Source organism: Callithrix jacchus, chromosome 17 (genome assembly GCF_049354715.1).
Source record: "Callithrix jacchus isolate 240 chromosome 17, calJac240_pri, whole genome shotgun sequence".
Lineage (NCBI taxonomy): Eukaryota > Metazoa > Chordata > Mammalia > Primates > Cebidae > Callithrix > Callithrix jacchus.
Genome location: NC_133518.1, coordinates 45,979,417 through 46,004,410, shown reverse-complemented (window position 1 = coordinate 46,004,410; position 24,994 = coordinate 45,979,417). Strand labels below are relative to the sequence as shown.

General features: G+C 42.4%; 1 long non-coding RNA gene across 1 annotated transcript; it reads left to right on the top strand.

The window, feature by feature from the left end:
- The first annotated feature begins 169 nt into the window (after positions 1-169).
- LOC144579922 (uncharacterized) lies at positions 170-20,314 on the top strand. The gene is made up of 3 exons (XR_013528622.1): positions 170-324; positions 17,969-18,071; positions 20,106-20,314. It is a non-coding gene; the product is annotated as an uncharacterized LOC144579922 (long non-coding RNA).
- Positions 20,315-24,994: the final 4,680 nt, after the last annotated feature.

Here is a 24,994-nt window from a genome sequence, read left to right as displayed (position 1 = left end):
CCCCCTGCCAGGCCTGCCTGGAGAGCCTGAGACACGTAAGCCACGCCCACTCAGGGCCCAACGCAGTCTCTTCGCGGAGACCGAATCCAGCCCGCGAGAGGCAGGAGGGAGTCCCGCCCCTTGCCCTCCGTGTCGGACTGTGGGAAACCACTCATTGGCTGGAGCGTTTGTCAGCGTCTGGAGGCTTTGAACCCACCAGGCAAAGACCCAGTGCATCTGTGCGTTGCACAGTGGCATCTGTGAAGCCCTGCATCTCTCCTGCCCTTCCTGCCAAGACTGATGTGCAGCTTTTCTACCATCATATACCGGTATAATGTGTCCAAGGTAGGTGGTGGCTCCAGGTTTTGAGGGGGCTGCAAGCGTTCTGTTTAAGACAAAGAATATGAAAGTACAAATTCAAAATTAGATATGAAAGTCAAGTGAGAAACAAAACAGTTACAAACATTGTAGATATTAATCCAACTGTATCAACCACTTTAAATGCGAATAGTCTGATTACATCAGTTAAAAGAGAGATTGTCAGAGTGGATATCAAAAACAAAGCCCAGTTTTGTGTTATTCACAAGAAACATACATCAAAAGCAAAAGGATAGAAAAAGCTATACCATGCTGACATTAATAATTTTTTTAAAAAGCTGAAGTAGCTATGTTAATTTCAATAGAAGCAGACTTCGGAACAAGGAAATTTATCAGGGGACAGGGACATTACATAAAGTTAAAGGGGTCAGTTATTTGGGAAGACATAACAATACTTAATATGAGCACCAAAGTATGTGAGGCAAAAAAAAGATGAAAGGAAACATAGGTAAACTCACTATTATAATAGAATATTTTCACACAATTTTTAAAAAGTAATTAATACATCCAACAGGCAGCAAATGAACAAGAATATAGTTGAACTGAAAAAAAAATCAAATTGATCTAATTGACATTTATACAATACTTAATTCAATAACAGCAGAATATAGATTCTTTCTCAAGCTCACATGGGACATTCACTGAGAGACCACAATCTAGGCCATAAAACATAGCTTAACCGATTTAAAAGAATAGAACAAAGTATGTTCTCTGACTACAATGGAATTAAACTAGGAATCAACCACAGCTGATGAAAGAAATCTAGAAGATTTAAATACATGAGAAATATTCCATGTTCATGGAGAGGAAGAATTAATATTGTTAAGATATCAATTCTTCCCAATGCGATCTATAAATTAAATGTAATTCAAACATATTCCCAGCAAGCAAGCTATCTTGTGGATATCAACAAACAAATTCTGCATATACATGTAAAGGTAGGAGATTCATAATAGTCATCACAATATGAAGAAGAAAGAATGAAGTCAGAGAACAAATGCTACCTAAATTCAAGAGTTAGTATAAAGCCACAGTTATCAAAACAGCAAGATATTAGTGAAAGAATAGATACATAGATTAATGAAACAGAGTGGAGAGCCCAAAAATAGACCTATGTACATGTAGTCAACTGATCTTTGAAAAAAAGGCAAAGGAAAGTTAATGAAGACAGAGTAGTCTTTTCAACAAATGGGCATGGGATAATTTGATGTCCACTCGCAAAAAGAAAAATTTTAATGATCTAGACATAGACTTTATACCTTTCATAAAAATTAAATGGATCATAGTCCTAAATATAAAATGCAAAACTATGAAACTTTTAGAAGAAAACACAGCAGAAAATCAAGGTGACCTTGGGCTTGGTGATGACTTTTTCAACACAACACCAAAACCATAATCTATGAAAGAAAAAGTGATCAGTTGGACTTTATTAAAATTTTAAAACTTGTTCTCTGCAAAAGACTATGAAAAGAATGAAAAGACAAGCCATACACTGGGAGAAAATATTTGCAAAACACACATCTGATAAGGGACTTGTATCCAAGATATACAAAGCCCAACAATAAGAGAACATAAAACCCAATTTTAAAATGGGTGAAAGATCTGAACAGACATCTCACCAAACAAGATAGAAAATAGGCTTACAAAAATGATATGGAACCTCATTTGTACAACCACTTTGGAAGACAGTTTGGCAGTTTCTTGTAAAGCTAAACATAGCCTTACCATATGATCCGGCAGTTGTGCTCCTAGATATCTACCCAATTGATTTGAAAATTTATGTCTACACAAAAACATGCACATATATTTGCATAGCCACTTTATTCATAATCACCAAAACTTGGAAACAACAAAGATGTCTTTCAATCGGTGAATGAATAATCAAACTGGGACACATCCATACAATGGAATATTATTCAGTAATTTTAAAAATGAGCTATCAGGCAGGCATGGTAGCTCACTTCTGTAATCCTAGCATTTTGGGAGGCTTGGGTGGGATAATTGCTTGAGACCAGAAAAGTCTGAAATCAGCCTATGCAACATAGTGAGAACCTGTTTTTACAAAAAAATTCAAAGTTAGATGGGTGTGGTGGTGTGTGTCTGTTGTCCCAGCTACTCCAGAGGCTAGGCAGGAGGATGGCTTGAGCTCAGGAGGCTGACATCTCAGTGAGCTATGATCTCATCACTGCATTCCAGTTTGGGCAGCAAACTGTAGGGGTACTAAAAAGATCAGTGGTGGCCAGGAATGATGGCTCATGCCTGTAATCCCAACACTTTGAGGGGCCAAGGCAGGAGGACTGCTTGAGCTCAGGAGTTCATGACCTCATCTGTACAAAAAATAAAAAACAAAAAATTAGCCAGGTGTGGTAGTGTATGCCTGTAGTCCCAGCTACTCAGGAGGCTGAGGTGGGAGGATTGCTTGAGACGGGGAGGTCATAGCCTAAGTGAGCTAAGATCATGCCGCTGCACTGCAGCCTGGGTAACAGAGCTGAGACCCTGTCTCAAGGGAGGAAAAAAAAAGATCAGTGGTTGTCAGGGAACCAGGGAGGTTGGAGAAAGGATTAGAGGTGAAAACAGGAGATTTTTAGGGTAGTAAAGCCATTCTGTATGATACTTTAATGGTAAGTATACAACATTATGCATTTGTCAAAACCCATAGAACTTTACTGTACAAAAAGTGAACTTTAGTGTATGCACACATTTTTAAAAAATCATATTGGAAATTGGAGGATCCTAGAAAGAAATGCAGACTGTGACAAGACAATGTAACTGTATTATAAATGAATGAAACAGCTTCACTAAAGATAGAGGGAAGAACGGTACTAACCTAAGTAACTCTGGAAATGAATAGAGTCCGTAAGACTAAAGGCAAAATGAACTACACAATAAAGCTACACACACACACACACACACACACACACACACTATATAATTAAGGCAAAAGGAACTACATATAGTATATAAGCACTATTCTATAGCTGATAAAGTTGTTTCCCTTTAGAGTATAAGTTAACAATTCGGATACTGCTATACATGTATACTATAATTGAACAATTTAGTAAAGGGATGATGGATAGTGAGAGCCATGAAAAAAAATAATAAATGGGGAAGAAGAGACACATCGCTCATGCAGAGCTATTCTAAATAGTTTATGTAAATATTCTATATTAAAGGAGGGGACACTTTATTACCTGATCCTTAAGTATGGACAGTGTATAGTGACTTCCTTCCAAAGAGTACAGTGTGACTCTTCCTTCTAAAGAGTATAGGGTCAGTCAGCAACTTTCTGATGGAAAAAGGTGATGAACACTACTCACCTAGATGATCAAAGTCAACCACAATGATACACGTTGATAGTATGTATCCTGGTTATGGTTTGATGAAAATAGCACATTACCTTTGTAATCTTCCTTCTTTGTAAACTGTAACTCCAGTCCAATTATAAGAAGAATATCCACGCCTGTAATCCTAACACTTTGGGAGGCCGAGGCAGGTGGATCACAAGGTCAAGAGATCGAGAGCGAGACCACCCTGGCCATGGCGAAACTCCGTCTATACTAAAAAATAGAAAGAAATTGGTGGTGCATGCCTGTAGTCCCAGCTACTTGGGAAGCTGAGGCAGGAGAATTGCTTGAACCTGGGAGGTGTAGATTGCAGTGAGCCGAGATTGCGCCACTATACTCCAACCTGTGACAGAACAAGACTTCATCTAAAAAAAAAAAAAGAATATCAGAAAAATTTCATTATAGAAGAGGAGCATTCCACAGTTTACCTAACCGTTGCCTTTCAAAATGTAACGTGGTATCCTAGATGGGAACCTGGAATAGAAAAAAGGTTTTGGATAAAAACTGAGGAAATCTTTATCAACTGTAGATTCTGGTTCATAATAATGTATCAGTATTGGCTCAGTATTTGTAACAAATAGCAGACTAATGGAAGATGTTAATAATAGTGAGAACTGTGCAAGGGAGGACATGTGGGAACTCTGTATGGTCATGCACCGCATAAGAGCATTTCAGGAAATGATGGACCACATGTGTGAAGAAAGTCCCATAAAGTTATAATGAAGCTAGAAAATCCCTATTGTTGAATAACATTGTAGCCACTGTAGTACAATTACTTTATTTTCAAAATAAATATAGTGCAGTCTGAGTTTACAGTGTCAATAAAGTCTACAGTGGCGTACAGTGAGTGCTAGCCCTTCAGGTTCACTCACCACTCACTCAGTGACTCACCCAGAGTAACTTCCAGTCTTGCAAGCTCCATTCATGATAAGTGCCCTATATGGATGTATCAGTTATCTTTTATACTGTATTTTTACTGTACCTTTTTATGCTTAGGTATTTGTAAATACACAAACACTTATTATTGTGTTCTAATTTCCTACAGTATTCAGTACTGGAACATGCTGACCAATTTTGTAGCCTGGGGGCACTAGGCTATACCATCTAGGTTTGTGTAAGCACTCTGTATAATGCTTATACAATGACAAAATCACCTAGTGACCAATTCTCAGAACATATCCTCACTGTTAAGTGACACATGACTATATTAGCTTCTTGATTTTTTCATAAATCGATATCTGCTCTAAAGAAATAAAGTTAGCATTTGGTTTTAGTCTTTGTTAGAGAATCTGGGATATGTGGATTTGTATTCGTATTCACATTCTACTTGTGTTTTGTTTCCACATTCTTGTTTTAACTTTTCCCTCTGAATAAAATAACAACACACAACCAATTAAACTGTGGAATTGTTCTATACTAGCTCATGGTTCTGTACTTGCTCACTGTATTGAGTGACCTCCCAATATGGCTGGATGAAATCATCATAGCCAGAGATGTCTTTCTCCCCAGTTTTGTGATTTGTCACCTTTGACTAAGGGTTCTAGGTACTTCATTTTTATTAAGCAATAGTTCAGGCTCTTTGGGACATGAAAGTGTACAAGACAAAACCTGTGTTGGGAGAGGCACAGGTTGGCAAAGGAGACAAATGTGTACAGGCCGTTACAATGTAGTAAAGTGCTATAATAGAAGGCAGGTCTTTGAGGAGTCAAGCCTTAAGAGATGTAAGGAAGAAGGCCAGCTAGCTAAGATACCCAAAAAGGCCCAGCTGGAGAAAAGGTGGAAGAAAATAGAAACTGATGAGAGGGCTCCAAAGAGTGGACAGTCAACAGTATTGAGTATTGCAGAAAGATTAAGTAGGTTCAAGGCTGAAACACATTCATTGGACTTACTGATTTGCTTATTGAGATGCATTCATTGGCCATTAGTGATTGTGCTGAGGATACTTCAGGGACAAAATAGGGGAAAGAAGTCAGACAATTCTATTCTGAAGAATTAATGGGCAGTGAGGAGTTGGAAGCCATGGACAGAGCTTCATGCTGAAGCATACACCAACTGATTTCTATCCATGGAGTGCTGATACCGTGCTTGGCCATGGGGTACCTGACAACCCTCTGTGAAGTACAGGGCAATAGAAATACTGGAGACTGAACTCCTACCTGTCATCCTGCCTTCTCCCACTTCAGCTCCGAAACCATCTACTCTTTTCTTGCATTCAGTCCCGTGGCAATATTCAGTTTCATGATAACGTTACACAGAGCCACTGTCACTCCTTAAGACACAGCACTGCAAACTGGGTTGCCACAAGGTGGTGATTGCTCAAGCTCTTGAATGATGTGGAATCTCCCTTCAAATTTAGTTTCTAAAATAAAATTCAAATCAGATGCTAAACTCCTCCTGCCAGCACATGGAAACATAGTAACTTTTATTCTTTCCAAAAGGGCTAAATTTCTTACCATGTGGTCTTTATTACAAAATGTACTCACATTTTTGCCAGGCTAGACCTCAGAAACAAATTAAAGTAAACTACATGTCCCCTGTTTGCCTGGGACACTCCCACTTTTCACCTGTTGGCTCATGCAATTATTAATAGCAATTCCTCTCACTTTCAAAAGTGTACAGTTTAGGCTGTGTGCAGTGATTCATGCCTGTAATCCCAGCACTCTGGGAGGAGGAGGTAGGTGGATCACTGGAGGTCAGGAGTTCAAGACCAGCCTAGCCAACATGGTGAAACCCTGTCTCTACTGAAAAATAACAAATAGCCGGGCATGGTAGTGCATGCCTATAGTCCCAGTTACTTGGGAGGCTGAGGCAGGAGAATCACTTGAACCCGGGAGGTGGAGGTTGCAGTGAGCCTAGATTGTGCCACTGTACTCCAGCCTGGGTGGCAGAGCAAGACTTTGTCTCAAAAAAAAAATGTGTACAGTTTGGACAACATGAAACCTCATTAATTTTTTTCCAAACAAATCACCTTGGGTTACCTCTGCTTTTTATATCTTGATTTAATAAAACCCATCTTTTACATGTTTTGTGACATGGATCAATGTTTTCATTTATTGTCTAAACGTTAGATTTTTTTTTAAAAGTCTATTTTTAATCAGCCCTTCCCTCAGTGACGTACTTTTTTGTTTGTTGTATTTTAATGCAAAATCTGCTAACATTAGGGGCTACTGAGATGCTTTAGAGTTTGAAAGATTAAAAACCAAACTCTTTCTCCTGCAACTCATGTTTATCGCCACAAGGTGGTGGTTTACTCAAAGGAAACGCTTCTGAGACCCAAATTGGACACTAGGAGCATTTTCTTCATCAGAACACTTCAAAACTGAGGTGACTCTGTAAAACAAGAATGACTGTCCTCACTTTAAGAGGAAACTATAGACCAAAGCAGGCGGTTTCCTGTTTTTCATCATAGAAGATAAGAATGTATATACTCATCTTCGTCTAAGCTCTCTCCTCTCTCCTCCCGTTTTCCACAAGTAACAGCAGGTCCCTCGTGTGCCTTGCTCTGAGGAAGGCAGTCGGGAGTTGTAGAACTGAAAGCTTTAGGGTCAGATAGATGTGGGCTGGATCACAGGTACACTTACTACCTGCATAAGCTTGGGTAAGCTACTTCAGTGTTCTCAGTCATAGTTTTTCCTCATATTTATTTTTTATTTTTTTTAGAAATGGGGTCTTGTTATGTTGCCAGGTGTCTGGAACTCCTGGGCTCAAGCAGTAAGCAGTCCTCCCACTTCAGCCTCTCAAACAGCTGGAACTAGAGGTGCGCACCACCATGCCTGGCTTGTTACCTCATCTTTAAATGAGGAAATAAGACCTGCCTTTCAGGAATGTTGTAAAGAGAGGTAATGTGTTTCAAATTTTCTTGACATTAAAACCAGTATTATTGTTGTTTGTTGTTGTGAAGGTATCATGCCTCCTTTCCACAGTATAGAAACCTGTCGGGTAGCAGCTTCCCACCCAAGGATTGCAAGCTGTAACTCCCCAGAAGAGTCATCCAAGTCGTTGTGTCGATCAATATTTTAATTCCTTTTTATTACTTCATATTCCATGGTCTCAGTATACCACTGTTTGTTTCAAATTAATATTTGGGTGGGAAATGAAGTAGGAGTCAACGTTCTTTTTATTTCCTCATATGGATTTCTGGTTGTGTAAGCACTGTTGGTTGAGAAGACTTTCCTTTACTTCATTGGATTGATGTGGTGTCTGTCAAAAACCAACTGGCCATGTAAGAGTTTCCTTCAGGATTCTCTAGTCTATTCCGCTGATCTATTTGACCATCCTTATACCAGTACTTAATTACTAGTTGCATAGTAAGTCTTAAAATTAGGTAATCTAACTCATCCAACTTTTTCTTTTTCAAAATTTATTTGTCTATTTTAAGTTCTTTTACTTTCATACAAATCCTAGAGTAAATCTGTTAATAGGTCTTAAAAATCCTCTTGGAAATTTGATTAAATTGCATTGAATCTAAAGATTGGCTTGGGAAGAATTCACATCTTAATAATGCTGAGTCCTCCAGTCCATAAATAGGATATGTGTTCCGTTTATTCTGTAACTTCGGCAATGTTTTATAGTTGCTGAACCAATCTGGCAAGTCATTTGTGTTTATTAATGCTATTGTTCATGAAATTGACTTTCACAATTCATTGCCAATTTTGTGCTGCCAGCACATAGAAATATAACTGATTTTTTTGTATATTGGCTTTGTATTCTGCGATCTTGCTAAACTCACTTCTTAGTGCTAGTAGTTTCTTTGTTGATTGTGAGGGTAAATTTGAAAACACCAGCCAGTGAGCCATAAAATGGAAGCAGCCGCTGGTCGGAGCCTACCAGCCTGCCTTGGACTGCGCTGCATTTTCTTCATGTCATCGTAGTCAGTGAAGGTTACAATCAAACTGCTGATCTGTATTGTGAGTCCCTGTAGGACAGGCTATCCCAGCCACTTCCTAGTGAATCTTATATAATGAACCTCAGGTTTCCATCATGACCTGAACAAATGAGCCCTATGCCACCCATCATTCAGGCTTATCCGGAAGTCAAAGGAGATGGCAGGGAGACTTCTACATGTTGTAGAGGAATCTGACCATAGGTCCCTCCTGTTGGCAGGCCTTTCTCCATGGGTCTCTCATGTGTCTGCATATTTTTCAAGCAGAGGCACTGACTGTTTTATTCTTAACCACCTTTTCAGGAATGTTTATATAGCAAACAGCCTTGAAAGATAGAGGTAGTATCTCCTAAAGCAAAGGCAGGGTTTGTTTATAGCCTTGGAAGTTAGAGATAGTGTCTCCTTCTGTAGAAAGCATACTTAACTCTTCAGTGTAAAAGCTTTGGTTTTTTCAAGCTAGGGTTCTTCTCGTGTAACAGAACCCGCTGCATGTGCAGGTGTTACCTGGCCCTCTCTGCATTGTCCTGTGGGAATCAGAGTTCAGGAAACTGATGCAAAAATGCGAATGCTTTGGTTATTGCTACTGCTTTGAATAATAAACTATCCTTCATCTCTGACCCAGGAGTGATTTATATGTTCTTTCAGCATCCATGATTATGGAAGAATAACTTGTAAGCTTACAAGGAGGTAAAATCTCAGATGATTTACAGTTCTTGACACCTCCCTAGAGGTAATAAACTGTACCCCTTGATTATTGAGGCTGCTGGAGCACATGCTCTTCCAACCTTCCATCAGAACTCCTTGCCTATACACTTGAAACTTTCAAGTCAGAGCTAGATTTCAGTCAAGCTACAAATACCTCATTATCAAGGACTTCACTCCTCCAGTGTTTCGCCCAAGGTTACCTGAACGGCTGTCCCAGAGATTTGAAGGCTTAATGCTAAAAGGCTTTAAGCATTTAGAGATGTCTAAATGTCACTAATATTTAACTCAAAGATTTGTATGCATTTCGGAATACAACATACCACATCCATATTTGTTTTAATGTACAAGTAACACTTAATAATTCTAAATATCAGGGACTTTTAAAAAAAGTGTTTTCTGTCTTGCTTGTCAAGACAGTTGACAGGATGCTACTGGAGGATGCTACTGGATGATGCTACTGGATGATGCTACTTGATTTCAGAAAATTGTGCTCAATTAAAGCAAGCAAGCCTGCATTTCAAATTCAGCATTCAGACCCTTTTTCTTTTTTTTTTGAGACGGCGTTTCGCTCTTGTTACCCAGGCTGGAGTGCAATGGTGCGATCTCGGCTCACCGCAACCTCTGCCTCCTGGGTTCAGGCAATTCTCCTGCCTCAGCCTCCTGAGTAGCTGGGATTACAGGCACGCGCCACCATGCCCAGCTAATTTTTGTATTTTTAGTAAAGACGGGATTTCACCATATTGACCTGGATGGTCTCGATCTCTTGACCTCGTGATCCACCCGCCTCGACCTCCCAAAGTGCTGGGATTACAGGCATGAGCCACCGCGCCCGGCCTGAGACCCTTTTTCTTTCTTTGACTTGGAATTACAATATTTCAGGTACTAAAACTCACAAAAACGTGACTACAAAGGAAGATCATTTTCCATTGTTTTACAAACTGGGGCTTGATTACTGAGAGGAGATGCTCAGGAAGCTGACCCCACATTATGGGTGGCAGAATGTCACTGTGAGTATATCCTGTTGAGAGGCCACATTGTTCATGTGGCAGGGAATGGCTCTTACCTAGGTAGTGGCAGCGGCTTCTCCTTCTTCTTCTTCTTTTTCTTCTACTACTACTACTTCCTCTGTCTTCTTTTTTCTTCTGAGTTGGGTTCTCACTCTGTCACCCAGGCTGAAGTGCAGTGGCCCAATCATCAATGCTCACTGCAGCCTCAAACTCCAGGACTCAAGCAATTCTTTCACCTCAGCCTCCCAAGTAGCTGAGACTACAGACAAATGACACCATTCTCAGCTAATTTTTAAATTTTTTTGTAAAGACAGGGTCTCGCTGTGTTGTCCAGGCTAGTCTCAGACTCCTGGGCTCAAGCAATCCTCCCACCTTTGCCTCCTGAAGTGCTGGTGAAACAGCTCCTCTTCTGGTGATTTACCTGTGGTTCTGTGTCTCACGCTGAGAAAGAATTCAGGACACCGACACGTACTTGGAGTGGGTTTAGGAGCGAAAGTTTAATAGACAAAGAAGGAGAGAAAGAGAGAGAACTTCCTTATACTGAGAAAGCAGGTCGCCCTAGAGAGAGTCTTTGGTTTGGGGTGGAATGCGATCAATTTTGTACAGAGGCTTGAGGAGGCAGTGATTGATTTACATAGAGCCCGGGGGATTGGTTTGATGAGGTGCACCATTTTACAGAGCCCACGAAAAGATTGGCACTTCCACCATTGTCTTTTATTATGCAAATGCAGCTTCTACCTGGCAGTTGCCATGACACCAGCACACTTGGTTTTACCATGTCATGGTGACATGACACCCACACATGTGGTGACAAGGAAAAGGGAGTGGGTACCGCAATATTGGGTGGACCTGGCTCTTAGCCACCTGCATTTTACATATGCGTATCTATGCTTGCAGCTTGACTTTCCAGGCTGTTTTCTGTTAGACATGGTTTGGGGGCTGCTTTTGATTAAAGGAAAATTCCACCAAGCCTTTCTAGCTGCCGAAAAATAATTTCTTAATAACTCCTGTATTACTGGGATTATAGATGTGAGCCACAATGCCTAGTCCAAGGTCAGCTTTTTATCAGCTTCCAGGAAATGTTATTAAATGTTATTATTATTTTCTTTTTCAATGAAGACAGATGTCTGATGCTTTAAAAATGATTTTTTACCCTCAACACTCTCATTTTTATCAAATGTAAGTTTCTGAAAATGTAAGTTTTTTTGGTTGTTGTTGTTTTGTTTTGTTTTTTTTAGACAGAGTCTCACTCTGTCCCCCAAGCTGGAGTACAGTTGTGTGATCTTGGCTCACTGCAACCTCCCCTTCCCGGGTTCAAGAGCAACTCCTGCCTCAGCGTCCCAAGTAGCTGGGACTATAGGCATGTGCCACCATGCTTGGCTAATTTTTGTATTTTTTTTTTTTTTTAGCAGAGATGGGTTTCACTACATTGGCCAGGCTGGTCTCAAGCTCTTGACCTCAAGTGATCCATCCACCCCCACCTCCCAGAATGCTGGGATTACAGGCATGAGCCACTACACCCAGCCTGAAAATGTAAGATTTTGAGTAAATGTAAGTTACTCAAAAGACTCATAGTCCTCTTCACCCAGTTCCCCAATAATTGGGGAATTGACCAGAATAAACAGTTTCATTATTTTAGTTCAGATGATTATAGATTTGCCATCCAAAAAGCTAGCTGCCTCCCACCCTCAGCCAGGCACAGTACTGGTTGTATGGCCCAGAGACAACAGCAGTAACCCATTCTCCAGCAGTCACCCACCCTAGACATGTCTTTTTACTTGAGCATGCCTACAGAACCAATACCAGCGAGTGCTCAGATGTCTTAGCCCATTTTGTGTTGTGTAATTTATAAAGAAAAGAGGTTTATTTGGCTCACAATTCTGCAGACTCTACAAGGAGCATGGTGCCAGCATCTGCTTCTGATGAGGGCCCGAGGCTGCTTCCACTCATGGCAAAAGGCAAAATGAAGCTGGTATGTGCATATCACATGTGAGAGAGAAAGCAAAAGAGAGCACAGAGGAGATACTGGGCTCTTTCCAACATCCAGTTCTCATGGGAGCTAAGAGTGAAAATTCATTCATTCTCTTGAGAATGGTATTAGGCCATTCACTGAAATCCACCCCTGTGATCCAAACACCTCTCACCTGGCCACACCTTCAACATTGGGGATCAAATTTCACCATGAGACTTGGTGGGGCCAAACAAACCACATCCAAACTATAGCATCAGGGCACTCCAAATTACCAAGTCTTTACATCACTCACTGAATGTTAACTCTGGGATTTCATGGAAAAAAACATGAGAGTGATTGAGAGAAAAACAGAGGTGCTGGATTTGGTTTGTATCTGCATGTAACAAAACCGCTGACAAGAATGAAATTTCAAAACTTTATTCTTTTAATTCATTGAGCAAAAACAATACTTCAGGAAAATGAGCCAAGCAACAAATAGCCTGTGACTGGCCCCAAAGGCTCACACATGTGCCATACCTGGATGTGACAAGCACAGGCCCTGGGAGGTCTGCTATGGTCTGGACATGTGTCTTCCATAGCAGTGCTTAAGACCCTGGAGGAGTGTGGGGACTCTTTTCTCCACTGCAGCTTCTGCCCACCACCCCCCGTCCCAGGTCATTTAGTTACCAGAAAAAAACAACTGGTCTATTAATATTCCAAACATAGTAGCCATAATTAAAATATGTGTCCACTTTAGTGGCTGGGCCTGGGTCCTCTTCCCTTTTCAGCTTTATTTCCCAGCATGAAGGGAGAAGTTGTACAATCCTAGAGCAGACGTGCTCCTGAGAACAGACAGGGAGAAAAACCGAGCCCAGTCATGAGTAGGATCTGGACAAAGATGTCTAAGGATTAGGACCTCAGCCCACATGCAGGCTTAGCCTGCGGCTCAGGGGAATGAACATACTGTACTGGAAGTCTGCCCTGATTATTCTGTGACCTTGGGCAGAATTATGCATGGAATCCATGCAGAGGCATTGTATCAGACCCAAATTATTGGGCCCACCTGCTCCCCACGACTTGAGCCACTTATGCAATTGAGACACAGCTGCTACTAACCAACGCCTCATCTCCTAACACCACCAGCTGTCCCAGCCTTCACTAGGATGAGATCCAAGCCCTGGCAGGGCCTCCATTGTTCTTGCTGAAGCAGGAGTCGAAGCAGGTCTGGCCACAAGCCTTGGCTGATCATACCCACAAACCTTTGGGCATTCCCACCACCTCCTAAGGCAGGTGAAGCACCACTGCACAGGATCTGGGTTCCTCTGTGGCTGCCTGTAGAAGCTGACGATACAAGCTGGAAGTGGAGTGAGTGCATCCTGGGCAGGACTTCGACCTGTGAGAGACAGAAGGCAGGAAAGAGATAAACTCCTCTCCCTAATGAAACTACTCCAGTGCTCAGTAGTTCCAGATCAAAAGGACGCATTTTTTGATGGGGTTATGGTCAGCCTAGTTAGCGCGCCATCTTTCATTTGCTTCCTCACCTTTCCTGCCTCACCTCCCTTTTCCTCTCACTTTTGCTGCCCTGGGACTGTACCTTCCTCCAATAAAGTGTTAGTATATATACTTTGCCACTTGGCACAGGCTATTTCCTAAGGAACCCAGGCTAAGACCCTTTCCTACTCTTATTCCGCCCTAATCCCCCACAGGAAAACCTTCAATGTTTCTAATAAGTATCTCCTTGTTTGTATATGTATTTGTAAAAAATGTTTTGTGCATGCATATATTTTTTTTTTTTTTTTTGGTGTGTGTGTGTGTGTATTTGTACACTGCCTGAACTACCTGACCTTGGTCCCATTTTTTTTTTTTTTTTGAGGGAAAAAGAGAAAAAGAAGGGAAAAAAAGAAAAAGAGGGAAAAAGGAATATTACTTCATTCCTAAAATGGGTTTCAATAATGGCCGATCAATATTTTGAGTGTTTAAAGTGGTTAATGCATATTTTATGTGTTTAAAATGGAGACCTCTGTTGTGTTTATTTGTTCTGGTTCTGAGTTCAAGTCCTGGATATCTTATCAATTTGTTGTCTCGTTGAATCTAAATCTCATTATGTGTCTTATGTATCTGGGTGTTAAGATCTCTTATTGTTGTATTAATCCTTTTACCCTTGCATCCTTGTAGCTTTGAAATCTATTTTATTAAGTGTGAGAATTGCAACTCCTGCTTTTTATTTATTTATTTTTGCTCTCCATTTGGTTGGTGAGCTTTTTTCCATCCCCTTGTTTTGAGTCTTTGTATATCTTTAGATATATCGTTAGATTTTGTGGATAATTTATATTTTGTGTGTTTAAAATGGAGAGCCCTATTGAGTTTATTTGTTCTGGATCTTAGTTCCAGTCCCGGATATCGTTATCAATTTTCTGTCTCGTTGAATCTAAATCTCATTATGGGTCTTATGTATCTGGGTGTTAAGATCTCTTATTATTACATTAATCCTTTTATCCTTGTATCCTTGTAGCTTTGAAATCTATTTTGTCAAATGTGAAAATTGCAACTCCTGCTTTTTATTTATTTATTTTTGCTCTCCATTTGGTTGGTACGTTTTTTTTTTTCCAACCCTTTATTTTGAGTCTATGTATATCTTTGGATATACCGTTAGATTTTGTCTGTATCTTTTGATTGGGAGATTTGGTCGATTTAAATTTAGGGTTGCTGCCGTTTGATATTAACTGGCTATTTTGTCCTTTCATTGATAAAAATTCTTCTTTATGTTAATGCTCTTTACTTTTTGGTGTATTTTTAGAAAGGGTCATACTGGTTGTTCCTTTCTGTGTATAATGCTTCTTTTAGAAGTTCTTGTAAAGCAGGCCTGGTGGTAATAAAATCTCTGAGTACTTGCTTGTTCCTAAAAAATTTTATTTTTCCTTCAAATGTAAAGCTTAAATTGGCAGGATATGAAATTCTGGGCTGAAAGTTCTGTTGATTAAGTATATTGAATATTGGCCCCCACTCTCTTCTAGCTTGTAGGGTTTCCATTGAGAGATCTGCTGTAAGCCTAATAGGCTTACCTTTATGGGTAACTTGATCTTTCTCTCTGGCTGCCCTTAATATTTTCTCCTTCGTTTCGATCTTGGTGAATCTAACGATTATGTGCCTTGGGGTTGGTCTTCTTGAGGAATATCTTTGTGGTGTTCTCTGTATTGCCTGGGGTTGAATAGTGTCCTGCTTTGCTAAATTAGGAAAATTTTCCTGGATAATGTCCTGGAGAGTATTTTCCAGCTTGAATTCATTCTCTCCATCACATTCAGGTACGCCAATCAAGCGTATATTAGGTCTTTTCACATAGTCCCATATTGCTTGGAGATTTTGCTCATTCCTTTTTATCCTTTTTTCTCTATTCTTGTCTTGTTGTGTTGTTTCATTAAGTTGATCTTCGACCTCTGATACCCTTTCTTCTGCTTGATCCATTCGGCTGTTTAAGCTTGTACATGTTTCACTAAGTTCTCGTGTTGTATTTTTCAACTCCATAAGTTCATTTGTATTCCTCTCTATATTGTCTATTCTTTTCAACATTTCATCTAACCTTTTTTCCAAGTTCTTAGTTTCTTTACATTGGGTTAGAACAAGTTCCTTTAACTCCCAGAAGTTTCTTATCATCCACCTTTTAAAGCCTACTTCAGATAATGGAACACAGTCCTTTTCCATCAGGGCTTGTTCCGTTACTGATGAGTCCTTTTCCATCAGGGCTTGTTCTGCTGCTGCTGAGTCCTTTTCCATCAGGGCTTGTTCTGTTGCTGATGGGTTCTGATTTTGAGTATACTTGGCCTTCTTAGGCTGTTTTTTTCCCTTCATTGTAGATGAACCGCCTTTCTAATTAGTTTTCTGAGTCGACGTCCGACTAATTGATTCCCAGTGTTGGGATCCGAGCAACCCACTGTGGCAGCCTAAATAGCAGCGGTAAGACTGATGGTGCTCTTCTGCCCGGGAATCTCTGGTCTGGCTTCCTTCTTGAGTCCGCAACAAGCGGCTCTGACTTCCCGGAGCTCCAAACCCCGGTCAGTAGGGGAAGCAGTCCCGTTGGCTCTGCATGAAGAGCTGCTGCGCCCAGACGCCGGCAGAACCGCTGCGGCGGCCACAAGAGTCGCGCTGGCGACCCGTGGGGCTCCTCCACTGGGAATCGGCTGATCGGTGAGTGACGAAAATTCGTCTAAAAGTGTGGCGTCGTCTCGTTCTCTGGGCTTTCACTGGGAGCTACAATCCTGAGCTGTTAGTGGTCGGCCATCTTGCATGCATATATTTTTAATGTATGTTGGGGTTACTGTGTTATACACTTTATTCCTCATTTTCTTTCTTTTTCAGTCATCCCAGTGTTTTAAAGATCCATACGTGTTGCTATGTGAACACTAGGTCCAGGTGCTACCTGGTACTTCATGGCAAGCACTCAGCACATCTTCCCTACCCACTCCCCAGTGATGAACATCAAGATTGTTTCTGAATCCCCCACCTCAAACAATGCTATTCAGTTTAAACTTTATTTGAAACTCTTGGCCATGTGCAGTGGCTCATGCCTGTAATCCCAGCACTTTGGAAGGCTGACAAGCCTGGCTAACATGGCAGGAGTTCAAGACAAGCCTGGCTAACATGGCAAAACTCCGTCTCTACTAAAAATACGAAAATTAGCTGGGTGTTGTAGTGCATGCCTATAATCCCAGCTACTTGGGAGGCTGAGGCAGGAGAATCTCTTGAAGCCGGGAGATGGAGGCTGCAGTGAGCTGAGATCACCCTACTGCATTCCAGCCTGGGTGACTGAAAATAAAAAAAAGAAAGAAACTCTCATTCCACCTGGTGTCAGAAATTAAGCCATGGGCAGTTCCATTTCATATCAGTAAATTCAGAAATCTCAGTTAAGTACTGTTTCTTGCCACCCACCCCCAATACACCCTTTTGTTGGAGTTACCTTGCAGTTATAAGGGACTTACCTAATGCCAGTGCACAGTAGGAGGATTACCTGTCTACTCTGGCATCTTCAGGGACGTACACATCTGGTGGTATCAGACTATTATCCATACAGATGGTTACTACATTCTTTCCAGGCTAACTGCAAGGTCCGTAGGATCTTCCAGCTTAAAAAAATTTTGTTTTGGTTTTGGTTTTTTGAGATGGAGTCTTGCTTTATTTCCCAAGCTGGAGTACAGTGGCATGATCTCAGCTCACTGCAACCTCTGTGTCTTGAGTTCAAGTGATTCTCCTGCCTCAGCCTTCTGAGTAGCTGGGATTACAGGCATGCACCAACACACCCAGCTATTTTTTTTTTTTTGTATTTTTAATAGAGATGGGGTTTTGCTGTGTTGACCAGTCTTGTCTCGAACTCCTGTCCTTAGGTGATCCACCCACCTTGGCCTCCCAAAGGACTGGGATTACAGATGTGAACCACTGTACCTGGCCTTTTAAAAAGTTTTTTTTTTAATTTTTGTATTTTTAAGAGCAGTTTTAAGTTCAGAGCAAAATTGAGAGGTAGGTGCAGAGATTTTCTGTATACCCCCTACTCACATACAGGCATAGCCTCCTGGATTATCAACATCTTCCTCCAGAATGTTATATTTGTTACAATTAATGAACTTACATTGATGCATCATCATCTGAATAACTTATATTAAGGTTCACTCTTGGTATTGTACAGTTTTATGAGTTTTGACAAATGTATAATGACATGTATCTACCATTGTAGATTCATACAGAATTGCATCTGCATGGAACTGCAGTGAACTTCTCCATCATCCATCACCATCTTCAGCAAGGTATGGATCTCAGCCTGGTGGTAGAATGTGAAGGTGAGGACCTCATCAAGGTTTCTTCTTTCCCTGGGTGCTCTGCCTCAGCCCTAGAGGCTGCTCCTTACATCTGCTGTAATTGTATTCTTCAGAGTTTTCTTTTCCCTTTGCTAGATAATCACCTCTTACCCATAATACATTTTTTATATTAAAATTTCCTTGTTTAAATTATTGTGTGGTTTCTGTATCCCAAGTAAACCCTGACCAATACATAGATATAACAATTTGTACTTCTACCTGCAATTTGTGAGAGTTCCAGTTCCTCCACAATTAGTTATTTTAAAGCCTTTGTCTACCAACCACAACATCACGATGATCTGTGTGTCTTCTTCTATAGTCTGTTTTTTCTCTTATCAGAATGATATTTTCATGCCTCTTCACAATTCTACTTGTTTTTTCTATATGTAGACATTGTATGTAAGAGGCATAGAGACTCTAGATGATATAATTTACCACACAGAGTGTTCCCTCTTTCTTCTGTTAAGCAGATAGGGGTAAAGAATGATCACATCAGTCCAGTGAAGGATTGAAGTGGGTTGGGACTGGGTTTTGGTTTTTGAAATCTGTCTATCTCCAGTTTATCTCTGGTTTACCCCTATGCCTGGCATGTGGATTTTGGGTGAGTGCCTTGCCAGGTTTCTGGATCCTCAGCCATGAAAGACTATGGAGATTCAGCTCTGCTTTTCAGAGGTTCCCAGTCCAGCTTCCAGATTCTGTCTCCATGGAGCTTCAAGATCTGGCCAATGTCTTGAGGTGGGAGCTGGCTCTGTGTTTGGGGAAGGCCCTTCCTTCTTGGGAAACTTTCATTTTCTAAGCAGTGTGGGACTGTAGAATATTTCTTTTTCTTTTCGAGACAGAGTCTTGCTCTGTCTCTCAGGCTGGAGTGCAGTGGTGCGATGCAGGCTTACTGCAACCTCTACCTCCTGGGTTCAAGGGATTCTCCTGTCTCAGCCTCCTGAGTAGCTGGGACTACAGGTGCACTACCATGCCCAGCTAATTTTTTGTATTTTTAATAGAAATGGGGTTTCACCATGTTAGCCAGGATGGTCTCGATCTCCTGATCTTGTGATCTGCCCATCTTGGCCTCCCAAAATGCTCACAGTGGTGTGAGCCACTGTACTTGGCCAGATATTTCAGCCTTTTGTTTTTTTGAGGCAGGGTCTTGCTCTTTTGCCCAGGCTGGAGTGCAATGGCGCAATCAGAGCTCACTGCAGCCTTGACCTCCCCAGCCCAAGTGATTCTCTTGCCTCAGCCTCCCGAGCAGCTGGGACCACAGGTGCACACCACCATGTCAGGCTAAGTTTTATTTTTTTCTTTGTAGAAATGGAGTCTCCCTGTGTTGCCCAGGTTGGTTTTGAACTCCTGAGCTCAAGTGATCCTCCCACCTCAGCCTCCCAAAGTTCTGGGATTACAAGCATGAGCCACTGCATCCAGCCCTATTCTGCTTTTAGATGTATTCCTAGGTGCAGAACTCAGCAAATGTCAGGTTCAGAAAATTGGTGGTGTGTTTAAAGCTCCCATGTTCTAATTTGTCATTCTAGCACCTGTGACCACTAAAAGCTTTGCTGGTTTCCCTTTCCTCCATTACATACAGGTCCTCCTGCTATGCAGACTTGATCATTAGCAAGTGCCCCAAACTGACTAATGTCCTGGGGATGGCAGAACAGCTGGGGAGCCTCATCTCATTTTGTTGCAGTAGGAGTGTTAGCCTGCCACAGCCTATTAAATCCTACCTAGAAGAGGAAATCGCCTAGGCTTTTGAAACTCAAAACTTTCTTCTTTAAACTGTTGTCTCTAGCGTGTGTTTCAGTATTTTAGATTTGACTTTTTTTTTCCTTGACAAATTTCTGCTGCACTATCACTACCCGGAGGCTCTGGGTGTCAAAATATGGAACAATGTTTTTCAAACTGTAGGTTACAATCCATTAAGGGGCACAAAATTGATTTAGTAGGTCATGCTAACATTAACTTTTGTTTCATTTGTGTGTGTGTGTGTGTTCTGGTTTGCAGTGTAAAACCTATTTCTTCCTATAGATTGCAGCCCACAAAGTTTAAAAGCCACTGGACTTTAGTTTAAATGGAGTAAGAGCCAAGGGGAGAAAAACAAACATTATCAGAAGCAAACATACTAGCTGAGTATGGACAACTTTTGGAGAAGTTTGGCTATTAATGAGAAGCAGATTGGTTGGAAGCTGCTCTTCTGGCCCCAGATAGCAAGAGTGAGCCTGTGTGAGGAATAAACTGTAAGTAGCAGAGAAGAAAACCTTATGAGGCCTACTTGCTAATGAGGCTGGAGGAGGTGGTGGGTGCGAAGGGCTGTGTTTTAGTCCATACCCCTCCGCTGCTATAACACAATAACATAGACTGGGTAATTTACAAAGAAAAGAGATTTATTTGGCTCACAGTTCTGGAGGCTGGGAAGTTGAAGAGCATGGCATTGGCATCTGGTGAGGGCCCTCCCATGGCAGAAGGCAGAAGCTAGGGTGAGACAGAGAAAATTGGACCAAACTTATCTTTTCTATCAGGAACCCACTCCCCGTGATACTAACCCGTTCCCACAAAACGGTATTAATCAATTCATAAGGGCAGAGCCTTCATGACCTAATCACTTCTGAAAGGCCCCACCTCTAGCAATTAATTTCAACTTGAGTTTTGGAAGAGACATTCAAAGCACAGCAGGGCAGCAGGGAGGGCCAAAGATGAGACGTGATTGGACCTGGACTGGTAAAGTCCATGAAAACTCTGAAAGCAGAGTATACGTTCTTGCCATTACATCATGGCAGCCCAGGGGGAGACAGGCCTTGTACTTGGCACAGAAGGGTCAGCTGAGGGGATGAATAAGCATGGGTGGTGCGGGCAAGGTTCTTTTGCAAGCCCATGGTTGGTGCCTCAGGGTCACCGAAAGATCTGATTCCAGCTGCAGGCCTGTAACTAGAATGAGCACTAGTCTCCTATTCACCTTCTCCCTGCTCCACAACATCAAACACACACAACTGACCTGCCCATCAAAGCCACCTGGCATGGGAGAAGAGTATAGGCTTTGTGGTCAGAAGAGCCTGACTCTCATTCTACCAGCTGTGTGAGATTGGGCTCACAGTCTCTTTATATCTAAGACAGGGTTCAGATGACCTTCAGCACAGGATGGCTGGGAGGTGGGCAGAACCATCACTATGTCTGGTGTCAGGCACACTGTGAGTGCTCAGAAACTCACAGCTACTTTTACCCTTACAGAAAACACTGAAGGTGGGAGTTCTTTGTTTTTTGTTTTTTTTTTTTTTTTTTTTTTTTAAGACAGAGTTTCACTCTTGTTTCCCAGGCTGGAGTGCAATGGTATGATCTCAGCCCACTGTAACCTCTGCCTCCTGGGTTCAAGCAATTCTCCTGCCTCAGCCTCCCAAGCAGATGGGATTACAGACATGTGCCACCATGCCAGGCTAATTTTGTATTTTTAGTAGAGGTGGGGTTTCGCCGTGTTGGTCAGGCTGGTCTCAAACTCCTGACTTCAGGTGATCCACTCACCTTGGCCACCCAAAGTGCTGGGATTACAGGTGCGAGCCACCGTGCCCGGCCTGAAGTTGGGAGTTCTAGAGGAAAACTGGGCCACAATGACCTGGTTGACTTCCAGCTCCAAGGTCCCAGGCCTCCAGGTTTGCTGCTGAGCTAGGCCCCAGTTTGGATCGGCTCTGAGGCATGGCACTCAGCAAGCCTCAGGGCAGAGAGGCAAGTGCAGGACATGCTGCAGTGGATGAAATGTGTTTGTTTTTCCTGCTCTGGTTCAGCACAGTGGCTCCGACCTTAGCCAGAAATTGGATCCTGGCCCTGTGGCTGGCCTTGGATCTCTGTGCATTAAATTTGGGCCTGAGCCCTGCCTGGGTTTTTGGCTAGGAGTCTGGCCTTCTGCCATGCCTCAGACACACCTGATCAGCCAGGCAGATCTGCCAGGGATTTTGGAGACTTCAGCTCAATCATGCTTCAGCATGTAAGATTTTCTCCTTGCCTTCTCAGCCTAGCTAATTGTTATTTGTCCTTCCCAAATGTGGCTTAGTCATCAGCTCTCACAGAAGTCCTTCCCTTGACATTTGCTTCCTCCCCATCTTGGGTCAGGTGCCCTTCCTCTGGTCTTCTACAGGCCCTTTGCTTCTCTTTTCTGCACCACTTGCCCCTCAGTTGACACTCAGCTTGCTTGAAGGCAGGTCTCTGCCCAGCGCCTGGTACTCAGTAGATGCTCTGGCAGTGTTTACTGAATGAATGAAGCTTTTCTGCTCAGCGGCTCTGTTTTCTAAGCCCCCATTTGCCAGCAACTGAGCCACAACTGTATTTCAAGGTTCAAAGAGCAGAGGAGGCAGCTCAAATGGAACAGCCCATTCCCAATCACAATCTGCAAGATTTTTGTTTTTTTTTTTTTGAGAGGGAGTTTTGCTCTGTTACTGAGGGTGGAGTGCAGTGATGTGATCTTGGCTCACTGCAACCTCTGCCTTCCCGGTTCAAGCAATTCTCCCTGCCTCAGTCTTCCAAGTATCTGGGATTACAGGCATTCACCACCATGCCTGGCTAATTTTTCTTTTCTTTTTTTTTTAAGTAGAGACAAGGTTTCACCATGTTGACCAGGCTGGTCTCGAACTTCTGACCTCAGGTGATCAGCCCACCTCGGCCTCCCAAAGTGCCACAATCTGCAAGATTTAATTTCAACATTAGAGAATCCCAGGTAGGTGAAGCACTGTGTTTCACATTTGTAATCCCAGCACTTTGGGAGCCCCAGGTAGGTGGATTGCTTGAGTCCCAGGAGTTTGAGACCAGCCTCAGCAACATGGCAAAACCCCATCTCTACAAAAATACAAAAATTAGCCAGGAATGGTGTGCACATGTAGTAGCAGTCCCAGCTACTCAGGGGGCTGAGGAAAGAAGATGTCTTGAGCCTGGGAGGTCGAGGCTGCAGTGAGCTATGATCACATCACTGCATTACAGTGTGGGTGACAGAGCCAGACCCTATCTCAAAAAAAAAAAAAAAAGGAAAGAAGAGAGAGAGAACCCCAGGTAACTGGGTATGATTATTAGCTGTTTAAGTTCTATTTCTGAGAAGAGGTTTATTACAGATATGTATATGAAAGCAGTATAAAGACACTGCTTTGACTCTTGTGTAGATGTTGTCTCAGCTCAAGCTGAGGGCAATGCGTCAGGGTCCTGTGGCAGTCAGGGCCCAAGAGAGGACATCTCTTAACACAGGGAGCCCATGAGGGGGTGACAGACCACCAGGATGCACAGATCCCTGCCGGCCTTCCCAAGTTCTATGGTAAATAGAGGGGGTAAAGGGAGTCAGGTTCTGGGGCAAGACCAACCAGTCGAAGTAAACTACTGTCCCTCAAGCCTTCTCCCCAACCAGGTCTTTTACTCCCTACTGCTAAGGAAAGATACTCTTGATGGCACCCAACCTGGTGTCCCCTTCCCTGTGGACTCTTCGAGTCTAGAGGGCCTTTGGGGCAGCAGTGGGAATGGAGGCACAGGGGGTGCACAGCAGTTCTCTTCAAATGGCTGCATGGGTGGCTGAGATGCCAACGGAAGCCTGTGTGGGATTGAGAGCCTCAGCATGGCAGGCAGGGTCAGCAGTGCTGTGAGGCTCCCTTAGGCCTGGGGGAAACCTGGCAAGGGAGTGGGTTCCCTGGACATGTAAAGCTGGTTATGTCACTGAGGTCCACCCACAGAAAGAATGTCCTCAGAAATGATGCTGACAATCAAAACCACAATGAGGTGCCACTTCGCCCCCAATAGGATGGCTATAATGAAAAAAGACACACAATTACAAGCGTTTGCAAGGATGTGGAGATATTGGAACACTCATACATTGTTGGTGGGAATGTAAAATGGTGCAACTGCTTTGGAAAACGGTTTGGCAGTTCCTTCGAAAGTTAAAGATAGAGTTAACATATGATCCAGCAATTCCACTCTTAAGTATATACCCAAGGGAAAGAAGAACATATGTTCATATACAAAGACTTGTACATGAATATTCATAGCAGCTTTATTCACAGGAGCCCCAAAACAGAAACCTATATATTCATCAAGTGATGCACAGATAAACAAAAGGTATAGACATACAGTGAAACATTACTCAGCCACAGAAAGGAATGAAGCACTGCTATATGTTACATCATGAATAGATCATTAAACATTGTTTACTGAAAGAAGCTAGTCACAAAAGGCCACATGTATGATTCCATTTATAGAAAATGTCCTGAATAGGCAAAGAGATTGAAAGTAGATTAGTGGTTCCCAGAGGCAGGGGGAGGGGTGAATGAGGAGTGACTGCTAATGGGCAGTTTATTTTTCGGGGTTAGGGGGATAGGGGGAGTGGGGAGACAGGGAAAGTTTGTTTTTTGCAGGGAGGGGGCACCCTGGGGAGTAGGAAGTGGTGAAAATGTTCTGAAATTAGCTCATGGTTATGGTTGCACAACTATGTGAATATGCTAAACACCACTGAATTGCACTTTTTTTTTTTTTTTTTTAAGATAGAGTCTCATTCTGTTGCCCAGGCTAGAGCGCGATCTCGGCTCACTGCAACTTCTGCCTCCCGGGTTCAAGTGATTCTCCTGCTTCAGCCTCCCGAGTAGCTGGGATTACAGGCACGTGCCACCCTGCCGGGCTGATTTTTTCGTAGAGATGGGGTTTCACCCTGTTGCCCAGGCTGGTCTTGAACTCCTGACCTCAGGCGATTCACCCTCCTCCGCCTTCCAAAGTGCTAGGATTACAGGCGTGAGCCACCGCGCTCGGCTTGAATAGTACACTTCAAAAGGTGGAATATTATGGTGTTGAATTATATCTTGATTTTTTTAACGGGGGAAAACGACGCCGCTGGAGAGAGTTAGCGGAACTGAAACAATGAAATGGTGCACGCTTGTCGCCAGTCCCCGTCGCATCCATCCCAACGA